Here is a 14,589-nt window from a genome sequence, read left to right on the forward strand (position 1 = left end):
TCAATCATCCATCCTGCCATCCATCCTTGTATTCATCCATACATCCATCCGTCTACCCAGCCAGCCATGTATCCATGTATCTACCCATCCCTCCACTTATCCATCCATCCATCCATCCACCCATCCATCTATACATCCTTCCACCTATCCATCCATCCATCCACCCACCTATCCATCCATGCATCCATCCATCCATCCATCCATCCACTCATCCATCCATCTATCCACCCACCTGTCCATCCATCATCCACCCATCCATCATCCATCCATCCACACATCCATCCACCCATCCATCCATCCATCCATCCATCCATCCATCCTTCCACCCATCCATCCATCCATCCATCCACCCACCTGTCCATCCATCATCCATCCATCCACACATGCATCCATCCTTCCACCCACCCATCCACCCATCCACACATGTATCCACCTATGTATCCATCCATCCATCTGCCCACCATCCATTCATCCCTTTATTTCTCTATCAATCCTCCCTTCCATCTATCCACCCATCTATCCATCCATCTCTGTATCTTTCTCTTAATCCACCCTCCCATCCCTCCACCCATCTAGCCATCCATCCCCTTGACCACCTACTCCATTCCCCTTCCCTTCGACTCCATTGACCAATATACAAATATACTAATCTTTTTGTATTATTTGCAAAATATGTATTATTGCTTTGTATGATATACACATGTAAGTACAAATCTTAAGTGTATTGCTCAATGGACTTCACATATGTCTGCACTTATAACCACCATGTAGATCAAGGTGCAGAAAGCTTCCAGCACCCAGAAGCCTCTCCCATTCTCCTCCCAGTCAATTATTGCCCCACCTTGCACCCCAAGGGAACCACTATTCTAACTTCTATTATCATCAATAAATTTTGCGCATGTATTTTCAGTTTATACAAATGATCTTGTTATATTTCTTGTTCTGTTTCTTGATCCTTTTAAAAGGAAGTCCTATGTTCTTAAGATCCATCCATGTTGTTAGGTGTTCACTTTACCCATCACTTAAAAAAAAAACATAATTGATTGTCAAATTGGTTAGCATACAGTGTGTAAAGTGTGCTCTTGGTTTTTGGGGTAGATTCCCATGGTTCATCGCTTACATACGACACCCAGTGCTCAAAGCACCTATCACTTTTAACTCACGTGTTTACTTAATATGATGGCCCTACCTGCCTATACCTGCCCACTCTCGAGGTTGCCTCACCTCCCAGTGCTGTCACTGTAAATGTTTCCGAGTGTATTTGTGCATGGGAATGTGCTGGTTTTCCTAGTTAGCTGATACATTCGAAGGTCAAGTTTTAAACCTGGGGGTGGGAGGAGGAGGGTTTACCAGGTGAACCTTTTCTATGTGTTATGTCCTTGATGCTTTTGCTAAACTTGTCAGTGCCTCCCTCCCGGCAGACAAGGATTTATTGGGAGATGTGGCTATCTCTCTAGATGTAGAACCTTCCTCTCCTCACCCCCCTGACTCACCTCCTCCCCTGAGTGCCACTAAAGAGACACGGGTGATTGAGGTGATCTCACAGTCATTCCGTGTGACCCAACCATCTGCTGCACCCATTCACCAGTGCAGAAATTCTAAGCCAGGTCTTTGGGGAAAGCCGGGGGAGGGAAACAATGGTGAGAGTGGAACAGAGCCAGGTTTATCCACAGAGAGTCCTCAGCCGTTTCGGACTGCGTGTTAGTGTCAGACCAGTGGCTGAGAAACATGGCGGCCACGGCCCTGGAAGACACAGCTTGCTTTGATTTGGCTGCAGATGTGTTCCATTTGTGAAAGAGTCCATGTAGGCTTGTGAAGGGGGCATTGGAGAAATGTGTTTTCCCTGAGGAAACCAAGAGTTTATGGACAAAATAGCCCTAAAAGACAAAGACCTTGGAAGCACCCTTCTGCCTGTGGGGCCACCTGACCCACCCTACTGGGCAGACTCGCTTAGGACACAGTAAAGCCTTCTCATCCTGTGCAATTCTGGGAAGATCCGGAAGGTTATGCTGAGGGGGATTTAGTCACTGAAGCTGATAGACACAGAAAATAAATGAATAAAAGAAAATAATCACTCTCCTCCGGGACGTAGCATGAAAAATATCAACATAACCCTGATTTCATAATAATTCAAACCAGATGAAGAGAGCTTTATATCCAGCCCCACCCCAACTGCTCTGAGTTCTAATCGATTATTGTGGAAATGGCATTAGCAGGGTTCAGGAAGCAGAGCAGACTAGGAACCTGTGCCCAGCTGCAAGAGACACTGTCACTGGGTGGGAGCAGGTAGGGTGACAGAGTTAGGCAGGGTTGCAGCCAAATCCAGTGTGTGTGTGTGTGTGTGTGTGTGTGTGTGTGTGTGTGTATCAGTTATGGAATTTGGGGCAAATTCCTTCCTTTCCCCAAGATTCCGTTTCTCATTTGTGAAGTGGGAGTAGTAACTGTTTCCGCTTCTCAGGGTGAAATGCACAGAGACTTCTGAACGTTAAGAGGTGCACCGGAGACCAGCACCCAGAAGGTGCTCACTAAATATGAGTCCCCTGCTCAAGTGGGGGCCACCGAGAGCAGGGCCGCGGCGAGCCACAGCGGAGCCACTGAGGTTGATCTACAGTGTGGACATCGCGTGCTTTCCCATCCAAGTCACATGTTCACCGCTAGATGTCTGTCCTATAAAAACAGGTTTATGAGGGCACCAAGACATTTCTGTGAGAAGGCAGTACTGTTTGCAGCAGTGACATAGTGGGAACGACATACATGCCCATCACCAGGTCAATGTGGAGTAAGTCATAGTACAACCGCTGAGTGGATTTCTGCAGTGTTGAAAAGAATGAGTAGACGGATAAATGTGATAGGGAAGGGTGGCCGTGTCCTACAAGGCAAGGACGTAGCAGTGTTTATGGATGCCTGCGTTTTTCTAAGAATAAGCAAGAAGCAACACGGTCGGAGAGTTGGGCGTAAAAGAACATACTGGAAGGAATGTGTGTTGAGTAGCTGGCGGTGACTTGCTCGGGGGAAGGTGGCACCATAAGCGATGTAGTCGTGTGATTTTTTTTTTTTTAATTTTTTTTCAACGTTTTTATTTATTTTTGGGACAGAGAGAGACAGAGCATGAACGGGGGAGGGGCAGAGAGAGAGGGAGACACAGAATCGGAAACAGGCTCCAGGCTCTGAGTCATCAGCCCAGAGCCCGACGCAGGGCTCGAACTCACGGACCGTGAGATCGTGACCTGGCTGAAGTCGGACGCTTAACCGACTGCGCCACCCAGGCGCCCCTGTAGTCGTGTGATTAATTGGCCAACGTGGGCACTGTGAGAGGGGAAGGGGTGCTGGCCTAAAGCCATGCAGGCCACCCGGAGCGCCACCTAGGAGCCATCCTCTGTGGTGAAGACCATTCAGGACTCACTCTCTCCGTTGCTGGAAACAAAATCTACGTCGCGCTCACTGAGTTTGTGTTCCCTTCCCCGAGCCACACACCCCCCCCCCCACCCCCCCACCCCCGTGACTGAGCCAGGCCTGGACGAGGGAGGTGGGATCTCTTCTTTCAGAACCTTGGGGACAAGAGCCAGTGCTTGGGGACATAGCGCCCAGCTCGTAAGGGAGGGAGGGAGCGCGGATGCTGGGAAGGTGGAACCAGAAGGCGCCCTTGCAGCCCACTGCCTACTTGGAGCACTGGCGGTCATGTGCCTCCGCGGAAGGGGGGAAATTCGGTGGCAGATGGAAATACCAGAAGAAAGGATACCTTCCTGGAAATCCCCGTGGGGGATGCCGAGGCCACCGAGGACTCAGAAGGGCAGTGGTGTTTGCTAGGAGAGCGGGAGGAAGGGAACACGGGGTCTGGATCCTGAAAGGGTGTGTGTTTCCTCCCTGGCGCTGGGGCGCGGGAGCCTTGCTTGGGGGAGCCGGCAACGGGAATGTGCGAGAGCGTGGTGCTCCGAGACGGAAAGTTTGCTTTTCCTGATTGGAAGCAGCTGTGGGCCTTTGACTCTGGAGAGAGGCAGAAAGTTTGGTGTCTTGACGGTGGTAGAGGTTACTCCAGATGATTTCCTGCCGCCCAGGCCCCACTGAATTGGAACCATTTTTCAACCTACTCAGACATCCAAGACTTACAGGGGTTCCGAGGAGGTCTCGGAACGTCCCTCTAAATCAATCTCGCAGTGTTTTTCCCTGGGAACGCTCAAACAATTCAATTACTGTGCGAGCCCCCAGCACCCAGACCTGGCAGACGCATTGGCCGCCTCCCCCTCGGAGCGATCGGGTCTTGCCCATGCTTCCAGGCAGAGAAATTATCCCTTCGAGATCCTCTCCCATGATCTAATTCTCAGGAGCCCTGGGAGGGTCTCTGTGATGTAAACAGGAGCCTAGAGCAGGGTCTGAGGAGTCGCCGGAACGATGAATGAGGTCGGGAGACTCTGATTTGGGTTATGTTTTTAAGCAAGTTTTTATTTATTTTTATTTATTTATTTTTTTAATTTTTTTTTTCAACGTTTATTTATTTTTGGGACAGAGAGAGACAGAGCATGAACGGGGGAGGAGCAGAGAGAGAGGGAAACGCAGAATCGGAAACAGGCTCCAGGCTCTGAGCCATCAGCCCAGAGCCTGATGCGGGGCTCAAACTCACGGACCGCGAGATCGTGACCTGGCTGAAGTCGGACGCTTAACCGACTGCGCCACCCAGGCGCCCCTAAGCAAGTTTTTAAATGTAAGTAATTTTTTTTTAAATTTGAACATTGTTTTAGGTTTACAGAAAAGCTGCAAAGAGTGTACAGAAATTCCTGTAAACCTTTCGCCCAGTTTCCCTGATTCTTTTTTTTTTTTTAATTTTTTTTCAACGTTTTTTATTTATTTTTGGGACAGAGAGAGACAGAGCATGAACGGGGGAGGGGCAGAGAGAGAGGGAGACGCAGAATCGGAAACAGGCTCCAGGCTCCGAGCCATCAGCCCAGAGCCCGACGCGGGGCTCGAACTCACGGACCGCGAGATCGTGACCTGGCTGAAGTCGGACGCTTAACCGACTGTGCCACCCAGGCGCCCCTTCGGTTTCCCTGATTCTTAACGTCTTCCATTTCCATGACGTGCCCGTGGCAATGGCAATACCGATGTCAGTGCGTTACTGGGAACTAAACGCCACGGTTCACTCGGATTTCACTGCTTTTCTCTGAATGTCCCTTTTCAGGCCCAGGATCCCACCTGGAACACCACGTGACATTTTGTTGTCATGTCTCCCCAGCCTCCTCCAGGGCTGTGCCGGCTTCCCAGACACTCCTCGGTTTTGGTGACCCTGACAGTTTGGAGGGACTCGTTGGGTGTTTCGTGAAGGTCTCTACACTTGGGCTCATCTGGTGTTTTTCTCCCGATGAGGCTGCGGTTGTGGGTTTGGGGGAAGAAGACCACAGAGGCGAAGCGCTCTCTTCTCCTCACATCCTTTCGAGAGCATGCGCCATCACTGACCTTGACCACCGCGGGTCACTGTGAGGATTCGGTGATACGCTTGCAGGATGTGTGGGAGAAACCGCGACCCCAGCAGGTGCACAACGATTGGACAGATGGATTAGCGGAGCAAGTAGTTGTTGAGGATTTTCACTCTGTGGGGTTGTGTGTCTGTTTCAGATAAAGATGAATCGGCCCCGACGCCTGCCCTCTGGGCCCCCAAGTCCAGAGTGTGGACAGTGGCCTCCACCCACAATCCATAACGCTTTGTTCACTGTGCTTTGTTGAGCTGTTTCCGAATTAGGGCTGTGGCTGCTGGTGCCTGGGCTCTGTGGGAAAAACCAGAGTATGAACAGCATAGCTGTGTCTGGCTGGGGATGAAGAGTCCAACAGACAAAGGGACAGAGGCTCACAGAACCACGTCTCAGCATGCAGTGGGGACAGTGAGCCATGAGAATGGGGAGAGTCTTTCTGAACAGCTCCCAGGGGAACCCCGTGTCCAAAGGAACACTGTGGTAGCTTTTCCCACGGAGCCTCAGAAATCCCTCCAAGATGGCCCGCTATTGGCCTCCTCGTACATAAAATGGGGACCGCAATAGTTGGCTGGCCTTTCTCACCAGGCTGTCCTCGATTGCAGTCCATTGGCCTTGGGCGCACAGAGATACAAAGACGAAAAATGTCCCTGTCCTCAAAAAGCTCAGTCTTAGAAAGTTGTGAGACTCGAAGGTACAAACCCCATCCCGGGTGCCGTTAGGGGGGAAGCGTAACACAAGTGAGGGGCTTGAAGTAGAGGCTGAAAGGACCTCATCTGTCCTTCTGTTGTTTCTCCCCGCCCGCCGGGGGACACCGTGGCCAGCGTCCTCTTTGGGCAGGAAACAAACACCGCTATGGAAGTTCCGTGCCTCCCAGTGGCTGGCTGCACAGAATGAGGGAAAATCTCCATCTTTTACCAGAAACAGGCAGTTTTTATAATGTTTATTATTTTATTTTTTTAATTTTTTTTTATTTTTTTAAATTTTTTTTTCAACGTTTATTTATTTTTGGGACAGAGAGAGACAGAGCATGAACGGGGGAGGGGCAGAGAGAGAGGGAGACACAGAATCGGAAACAGGCTCCAGGCTCTGAGCCATCAGCCCAGAGCCCGACGCGGGGCTCGAACTCACGGACCGCGAGATCGTGACCTGGCTGAAGTCGGACGCTTAACCGACTGCGCCACCCAGGCGCCCCTATAATGTTTATTTTTGAGAGAGACAGCGAGCACACACGTGCGCACGGGTGCACGCGCGCACACACACACACACACACACACACACACACACAGAGTGTGGGGGAGGGGCAGAGAAGGGGGCACAGAGGATCCGAAGCAGGCTCTGTGATGTCAGCACAGAGCCCAGTGTGGGGCTCGAACTCACGAACTGTGAGATCGTGACCTGAGCTGAAGTCGGATGCTTAACCGACTGAGCCCCCGTCCGGCGCCCCAGAAACAGGCAAGTTTTAAAAGACAAACTTTCAGCCAGGACACAAGCTGGTGAGTGTGACACCCCCAGACTAAGCCCATCGTCTCTTCCTTGTTGCAAATCTTGTAGGAGACAGTTCAGCAATTTTGTTTCAAGTCTAAAAGCTTGCTGGCTTTAGGGAGAAACCTCTAAAAACTCCCCGGCACTGGAATTCTTGGCTTCTTTAGTGACCGTGAATGTCCCGCTGACCCCAAATGAGTTTGTAAGTTTTAGGTCGAGGAAGAAGCTGTGATGGCTTTGTGTGTGGTCTGCCGTTTGCTTTTTGCAACAATCAGAATATTTTGATCGTATTGTCCCGATTGTTAAAGAGCTTATGGCACATTTGGGATCATGGGTGAAAAATGGACGCCAGGGAAAACAAGTTATTGCTTTTATTTCTGAGGGCAAAGGGAAGATGCTAGCCCGGCACTAGGCTGAGCCCAATCCCTTAGATTTGTACCTGCTCCAGAACTTACCAGACGCGTCTCAGCACTGACAGGCAGGGCTGCACGAAACATCTCAAGGTGGCATTATATTGCGCAATGCACGTGCTTAAGCTCCAGCTGTGTCTAAATGACCTTTATTTTCATCACTCTTTTCCAGGGAAGAGTCCAAACCCTGGAGAGATGCCAACCAGTCCTATAGGAAGTCTGGAAGACAACAGAGGAATCAACAGAAGAATCCCTCTCGTCCACCCCCAGTGACAAGAAACAAGGTCCGCCTGGGGCAGGCAGGTGGCCTCAGAAGGACAAAGCATGTACCGATGTTTTGTTTGCAGACACCTCGGTCCGTGTGGCCAGAGTTTGTGCGAAGGTACCCGCTGTGCTCAGTTCATGGAAGGTTCCAGCGGGGGCTGGAAAGTTCCAGTCTGAGCTTATCTGAGTTGGGTTTTGTCTCGTGTAATCGGAAGAGTTCTCTGATTTCTAAACACAGAGGCTGGTGTGCAAAGCAACACACCGTAGAGGCTTGTTGTCTGACCGACCGAATGCTTTCGAATGTACCGTCCGGTGGTTCAAGGTTTTCCAACGTTGGCACGTTGGCATTTGGGGCTAGGTGCATCTCCGTAAGGGCTGTTGTGTGCGCTGTGGGCCGTCAGCAGCATCCCTGGGCTCCACACCCACTCGGGGCCGGCACCCAACATCCCTTTCCCAGGCTGCGGCCATCAAAAGTCTCCAGACACTGCTAAGAACTCCCTGGGGGTCGGGGTGGGGGGCAAATCACCCCTGACTGAGAACCACCGACGTCGACACTCTTCTCATTCTGGAAATTTTTGGCCGTCTCTAGTAAAAAGTAGCACCCGGACTGGGTGAACGCCACAAACTCAAACGAGATAAGGTGAACTGAACTGAACCGTGTTACTCACGGTCTAGATGAGGCTCGCGTCTCCAAATGCAGGTGTCACAGCCAAGCCGAGCCGGTTACACTCCAGGAGACCCCGGGGATAAATCTGTGTCATTCGCCCGAGGCGGCCTGTCACCGCCGCTCGCCCGCTGGCCTGGTGGGGGCTCATTTAATTTCTTGCCACACACTCCCCGTCTTGCTCAAATTTACACCCTGTCTCTGTCTTTCTCTCTCTTCATAATGAAGGGGTTTCAAGTAGGTAGGAGTTGGCTTATCATCCTAATCACACTTATTTATTTACGATGTCAGATTCCTCTCAAGACGACAAATTCGCTTTCTGTCAAAGTTACGCAGCTGAGTGTTTGTAGCAGATCCTGTAATTAATTGGGTTCTGTCACTAGAATGCGTGTTTTCCTTTCCTCTGCTTTGCAGGTGTGAAAAAAATCTCCGAAACGGGTCTCGGAAGGCAAAGCCTCTGCGCGCGTTAGCCGGAGGGGATGGGGGGGGGACACTGGGCCTCGTGGGCCGGTCCCCTAACTGGCCTCTGACTTCAGCCAGGCCCCCGAACGATGCAGTCTTCCCTTCTCTTGCATCTGGACAGCTTTGAACGTTCATTACTCTGTATTACACCATTGGTCTCGCCTCGTTTCCGAGTTGTTCTGTCCCTAAGCTTATTTAGACAAAGTCTGGCTTCCCCTTCGGTTTATGTGAGGGTTTTCTCCCGAGCCCCAACCGTGCCTTGCGTCCCTGGGTGTCCAAGGCTACTTGTAACCATGAAATCTCATTCACAAGTCTATTGTGATGGAGAACAAAGGCAGCCAGTCGACAAAGACCTCGTCAGAGGGAAGAGGCAACACTGCCCTGGGACAACCTTTTTCCACAATGCTTTTTGTGGGACACACAAAAAGTGTGAGAGTTCCCAACTCTGTCGTGGGAAATGTACCCGTGGCAAACACCAAACTGAAAAATCTTAGAGCGGATGGCGTTCTGCCTCAGTTTACCTTTAATTTCATTACCCCTTGCTTTGCTGGTTTGTTTTTAAACCCCCCCCCCCCCGAGACAAGCTCCTAGGGGTTCCCCCACCTCTTTCCCAAACACACGGGTTTTGGGGAAGGAGGAGGGCGGGGGTCAAGAGAATATGTCAGGCAAAAAGAGGAGACAATCATATGTTCCTCAGTGACACAGAAAAAAGATTGCATTCAAACCAATTTAATTAGCCGATGTGGAAAAACAAAAAACCAGCAAGGCCAGTGGCCCCATGTGCTTGGTTTTGCAACTGATTTGATCAAATCGATGGATGATCCAGAGGTCCTGCCTGGATGAATCTGTGTAAACACAGATCTCAAAACTGATTTTTCAAGAAAATCTAAGAGACTGATGCCGAATAAATATTTAAGGCCGAGAAACAAACAAACAAACAAACAAACCCACTGTGCAAATAGCAAATAAACTGGTCTCCTGTCACTGACAACTCTGTAGGGCAATTTACTCTTTATTCTGTCTGGACATCACAAGAATCCTTTAATTTGAAAAATGTCATTAAATAACGTATCTCTTTCTAAACACAGGCCAGACTGGAATATAGGCCTTCATTTCTCTACCTGGTGGGATCTGACATTACAATTCCCTTTGACAGAGAAACTGGTCAAAAAGAGTGTGGTTGTCTTCAAAGTCCAGGCAAGTTTGAAAATTGTAACTCGGGTGACCCGAGACGCACCGTGCCCGAGAATCTCGGTCACAAACTGGCACGGGTGATGCTCTACCCGAGGCATGGGAGGGCACGGGAGTCCTTCCTCGCCTCTGTGTAGTGATCACCCCTCCAGGGAACCGGCCTCCGAGAAGCCATTGAAACAACAGGACCCAGGCTTGCGATGTTCCACCTGGAGAAAGAAAGAGTTTCTTCTATAGAAAAATTGTGTGGTCTGGACTGTCGGGGCCGCAGCCGCATCTGGACTGTCTCTGCCCCTCATTTACGGAGCACCGATGCTGGCTGTCCCGTCCTGGCCCTGAGCCTGTAGCCACATGGGGGTTCGTGCCTTCCATGTCATTGTCACTGACTTCTCTGCCCTGTCCCTTCTCCTGTTATTTGTTTTAATCAGGGAGTCAGAGCATCTCTTTCACTTGAAACTTTTATTATCTTTAATCCCTGCCCTCCACCCTCCCTGCAGGTGCCTTTGGAGAATCCGCAGCTGACCGCCCACATCGCCCAAACGATGGTCATTGTCACAGTTCAAGTGCCCCGCGCTGTGCCGGGCATCTCACGCCCACGTTATAGCAGCAGCAAGCCGCGGATCGGGTTTCAGGGCCCCTCCCTGGGTCGCGCGCTGTCCCTCCATGTCGCCTCTGTCAAGTGTGGGAGGGAGAAAGACTCTGAGCAGGTCATTGCAGACGAGCTATGTGTCGTAGATGAGCTGAGAGAAGGAAGGACCCCTGTGTCCTAATTACTTTTTGCAAAGACTCAGGATTTCCCTCTCTGCCCTTCTGGTCTAGACTAAAGGGTTCTGACCCCCTCGCTTGGCCACCACTGACGACAGGAATGCTTTTTTGTGGGGGACCGGAGCTTTTTCCCCCTCCTTTAAAAAAAAAACGTATTCCTTTAAACTGCGGTAAGAACTCCGTAATGTAACATTTACCGTTGCAACCATTTTTAAGTGTACCGTTCCATGGCCTTAAGTACATTCCCATTGCTGGTCCGTCCCCACCACCCGTCTCTGGAACTGTTTCAACTTGCCAAACTGAAACTCTGTCCCCTTTAAACACTGACCCCCTTCCCCCACAGCACCCCACCCCCACCATACGCCACCCCTGGCGCCCACCATTCCCCTCTTTGTCTCCAGGAATTTGAGGACTCCAAGTAATTCATGAGAATAGAATCGCAGGGTGTTTGTCCTGATGTGACTAGCTCATTTCACTCAGCACCACGTCCCCATAGTTCATCCCCATTGTGGCAGGTGTGAGGACGCCCCCAACCCACCTGTTAGGCTGCGTAATGTTTCTTTGTACGTACGTGTAGACCACGTTTTGTTTATCCATCGGCCATCAGTGGGCAGTTGGGTTGTTTCCACCCTTTGGCTGAACAAGTGCTGCTATGAACGTGGGTTTGTATCCCTGCTTTCGATGCTTATTTTCTGTTTCTTTGTTTTTGTTTTTGTTTTTGTATTTTTTCTGATAGTTCATCCTAACGGGCACGGATTGACATTTTGTGATTTTGATTTGCATCTCCCTAGTGATTAGTGATGTTGAGCATCTTTTCATGTGTTGGTCATTTGTATGTTTTCTTTGGAGAAATGTCTATTCAAGTCCTTTGCCTATGTTTGAATCTGTTTGCTTTTTTATTGTTGAGTTGAGGATTCTCTGCATATTTTGGATATTAATCTCTTACCAGAGACGTGACTTGCAAATTTTTTCTCCCTTTCTTCTGTGCTGTGTGTTCTGTGCATTTGCCTTTTTGCTCTGCTGGTGGTGTCCTTTGATGCACAGATTTTTTTTTTGATTTTGATGAAGTCCAAATTGTCTGTTTTTCCTCAGTTGCCCGAGCCTTTGCTGTCATATCCAAGAAATCATTGCCAAACCCAATGGTATGAAACGTCTCCTTTATGTTTTCTTCTAAGAGTTTTATACTTTTAGCTCTTACATTTGGATCCTTGGACGATCTTGAGTTAATTTTTGGTACAATTTTGTACAATTATATGGTGTTACATAAGGGTCCAACTTTATTCTTTTGCATCCCGTTTTTCCAGCGTTGTTGAAAAGACTTTTTTCCTCGTTCAATGGTCTTAGCACCCTTGCCAAAAGTCATTTGAGTATATATACAATAGTTTTTTCCCTAGGCTTGCCATTAGAAACTTTTTCTGTATTTATGCATTATTTGAATTTGCCACATTTCCACGGCATCTGTGTGATTTTGGTTCTTGTCTAGCTGTTCCATTAGATTATAAACTTTCTCAGGACAGTGCCCAGATTTTTTAGTGTTTTGTAACTTGGTGTTGCCTAGGGACCTTGTTTTTTTTATTTATTGGCGTTATCTGACTAATGTAGTCAGGTGTGCATATACCTGAGTGACCTGGTAGGTGGGTCGACCTTGATCGCTACTTGACGCTGGCTGCCCTTGGACATGTGACAGGCAGACTATGCAATATTCTAATGACCTTGTATAGCCAGCCTCCTCCTCTGGCCCATAGACACCTACCCATTACTTCTCAAGTGTTGAGCAAACAGGTGAGCCTCGTAGATACATGGTGCTGGGAATGTGGGGATGATCACTGGTCTCTGGACCCTGCCCCCGTTATCGGTGGGGGACAGTGGTCCAGTAGGGAACACAGTTGGGTTCTCTTTTGAGTCCCTTCTTCTGGATCGCCTTCCTCTTCCCAGCTCTAAACTCTGGATCACCTCACATCTCAGTCTCCAGATGTCTTCTCAATCCACATTAACTTCTGAAGTGAGCTTATCCCTAAAGCTATAAATGCAACCTATCAGCTCACCACTCCCCAGTTCTAATCTCCAGACCCAACCATCCCCCTTGTGAGACTGTGGTTAATTCTCTGAGCCTTTCTGAGCCTCAGTTTCCCCATCTGTAAACAGGGATAAAATGACCTTCCTAACTGCTCTGTATTAGAGAAGTTGCTTGCCAATGTCTGACACCCAGCAGGTACCCAGAAGGTGATAAACATTATTTTCAGTTTATCTCACGAAGGTTCTGCTGTAGGACGGCCCTGAGATCACTTACATGATCCGGCATCCCTAATGGGGAACATTTGGGGAAAAACTGAAAGCAAGAAGTCAAATATGGTGGATGCCAGCTTCTCTTGGCTGTTCTGCATGCAAAGCAGGCAGCTCAGAGCCCCTCCTGGTCTCCTCAAAGTGTGAAGTATGTGTACTATTTGTACTTTTCCTTGTTAATCCGTTTTTCCAAAGGTTTTCACTTGTCGCTCCCTTTTGTCCTTCAGTCTGTTCGGAGCAGTGATCTTAACAGATGCCAAGATTGTTTCGAGCTGTAAATGACTGTGGTGTTGAGAGATGGTGGCTGGTGACAACGAGGGAGTCACGGAGCCAATGCCTGGGCCCTGTGTCGGCGGGGGGGGGGGGGGGCCCTCTTTCTGAGACGGGCCGCCGCGACCCCTGGCCTAGCGCAGCGTTCCCACCAGTGGGTGTGCAGAGGGTGGGGGCGCCTAGAGCTGGAGGGAGGCCCTCTCCGGACTCTGGGTTACGCGGTCAGCCTTCGAGAATAACTTTTCTCTCTTTCATCCCGGCGCTTGTGCGTGGGAAGCGTGCTTTGAGTTGGAAGCAGAGGTGAGGGTTGGGGTAAGAGAAAGAAAGCAGTTGAGCACTGCGGGAAGGGCCTTCTCAGCTGGGGGCACACGGGCCGCCCGCCGTCCGGTTTCCGCTACGAAGAGTGTATGAAGAACCCCCCTCACTCAGACAGAACTTCCTGGGTTCAGACCCCTCCCACACTGTCCCCTTTGGGTTTCAAGCCAGAACCCTAGGAGGTGTTTCCTGTCCTTCCCAACAGTCTTCTGTCTCCCCTCAAGTTCAGGACAGCGACCCCCTATCCACAGTCTCGCTTTTCACGGGGCCTCGTGGTCAACCCCCGTCCAGTCATCAGGTGGTCGGGCACAGTCTCGGGCTGTGTCACTCACCTCACTCGGCGTCACCATGGAGGCAGCTCATCGCCTTACATCCTCACAAGAAGAGGGGAGAACGGCACAAGAGGCTCTTCTGAGAGAGAGAGGGAAGCCACACTCACATAACCGGCATCACAGGGTATTGTGGTAATTGTTCCATTTCCATATCGATGCTGTTGACCTCTGACCAGGCCTGTGTGTGAGTTGCGCTTTCTCGTAGGTATGTGTGCGTAGGAAAAAGCAGGCGTAGGGTTTGATGGTGTCTGTGGTTTCAGGGATCCACTGGGGGTCTTGGAACGTATCCCCCACTGATAAGGCGTCGGGGGGAGGGTCCTGCACCTACCAAATCCAGTCGGCTCTGCCCCCAAAACATTTTCTGACTCCGACCACGATTCTTTGTTCCTACCACCATGATCCCAGATTAAACCACCAGCATGTTCTGTTTGGTCTGTACGAGCTTCCGGACTGATCTCCCTGCTTCTGTCCTTGGTCCCTACAGTCCGTTCTCTACATGCGGCTAGAGCACTCAAGGGCCCAAACGCAGATCCACAGAGGGTTATTTTCAGGCCTTGAAACCTGCTTTGGCACTGGTTGGTGCGGCTGGATTTCTAACCCGTGTGGAGTCAGCCACCCGTGTACTTCTTACCGTCTCTCTCTTGTGACATGGCGGTGTCAGCCCCACGCCTGTCCCGCCATTGTATGTA

Source organism: Herpailurus yagouaroundi, unplaced genomic scaffold, assembly GCF_014898765.1.
Source record: "Herpailurus yagouaroundi ecotype Mexico unplaced genomic scaffold, PumYag 246, whole genome shotgun sequence".
NCBI lineage: Eukaryota > Metazoa > Chordata > Mammalia > Carnivora > Felidae > Herpailurus > Herpailurus yagouaroundi.